At 37.0% G+C, this 1,590-nt stretch overlaps 1 long non-coding RNA gene across 1 annotated transcript; it reads left to right on the plus strand.

The window, feature by feature from the left end:
• Positions 1-318: 318 nt before the first annotated feature.
• LOC140906061 (uncharacterized) lies at positions 319-1,078 on the plus strand. The gene is made up of 2 exons (XR_012157032.1): positions 319-361; positions 744-1,078. It is a non-coding gene; the product is annotated as an uncharacterized LOC140906061 (long non-coding RNA).
• The last annotated feature ends 512 nt before the right edge of the window (positions 1,079-1,590 follow it).

Raw genomic sequence — 1,590 nt, forward strand, 5'->3', positions numbered from 1 at the left:
ATAATTTATTAGACAAATTTCAGAATATATTTAAAATAAATTATTTAACTTTTTGTTAATATTCATACAGATATAAAGCTTTGTGTGATAAATGAAATGTGGGGGAGGGGAGCTCCCTTTTATGGACACCCAGCTAGCCAGTTTGCTATAAAGTCCCTCTTGGTGGCTGCTTGCTTTACCTGTAAAGGGTTAAAAAGTCCCCCAGATAAAGAAAAGGGAGTGGGCACCTGACCAAAAGAGCCAGTGGGAAGGCTAGAACTTTTTAAAATAGGGAAAAAAGCTTTCCCTTTGTGTTCTGTGGTTGTTCTCCAGAGAGAGGGGAACAGAGCAAAGTCAGGGCTCTTACTACGCTGTATGTAAGGTATGGAAATCATCAGATTATATCAAGAACTACCCAAATATGTATATAAATTAGGAAATGTCTAGGAAGATGCGATTAGGTTTATTTCTTTTATTTTCTGTAAGGTTTGTGAACTCCTCTGTGCTAACCCCAGATGCTTTTGTTTGCTTGTAACCTGTAATCTGAACCCCCAAGAAAGCTATTTTGTGTCCTTGATTTTTGGAATTGCTCTTTTTAAATCTAGCAAAAGCCTAATTTCCAGATGTATTTTCTTTCTTTTTGTTTTTAATAAAATTTACCTTTTTTAAGAACAGGATTGGATTTTTGATGTCCTAAGTGGTTTGTGCATATGTTGTTTAATTAGCTGGTGGCCACAGCTAATTTCATTTGTTTTCTTTCTCAGCTCTTCCGCGGAGGGGTGTTAAAGGGCTTGAAGGTACCCCACACAAAGGAATTCCCAAATGTGCCTTCCTGGGATCTGAAAAGGCGTTTGCATTTGGATAGTGGCAGCATTTACCAAGCCAAAGTCAGAGAAAAACTGTAACCTTGGGAGTTTAATACAAGCCTGGAGTGGACAGTATTAATTTTAAAATCCTTGCAGGCCCCCTCCTTCTGCACTCTAAGTGCCAGAGTGGGGAATCAGCCTTGACAGTTTTGGTGGATAATTCATGAATATATTTGTCTCGTAATTTATTAGATAAATTTTATAATGAATTTCAAATAAAATATGAAAATTAACGTATGTTTCCAACTCTTAACTTTAATCTGCACTAGAATCATTGTCTGCACCCTGATGTACCACAATCCAATGACTGCTGGGTCCAGAAAGTGAGTTTGATAAAGAAGTTGTGGGATGACCAAGGAAAAATGAATTGGAAAAGGAGCGAGCTACAGCTTCCAGATGTATTTTAGCAGTAGGATTATCATCCTGGGAAATAAAATTAATCTAGTGGCATACAGAGTGATTCACAGCCCTAACAAAAGGCGATAAAGCCCAATTTTGACAAAGCATTAGAATGGGTTGAGGATCATAGTAGAGGATGAATTATCTTTGCAAATGAAATTTGAATTATTCCTAGCACTAAAGATTCAGTAATAGTGAGATCTTGAATTTTCCAGTTTGAGCAGCTGTATACTGCAAGGGCTCCTTTAACACTTACAAAAAGGGGTTCCACTGGGACAGTGGTTCTTAATCTTTTCAATACTGTGACTCCATCTTACTACAGCAAAAAACAATATTTTTAGAATTT

Source organism: Lepidochelys kempii, chromosome 2, assembly GCF_965140285.1.
Source record: "Lepidochelys kempii isolate rLepKem1 chromosome 2, rLepKem1.hap1, whole genome shotgun sequence".
NCBI classification, from domain to species: Eukaryota; Metazoa; Chordata; order Testudines; family Cheloniidae; genus Lepidochelys; species Lepidochelys kempii.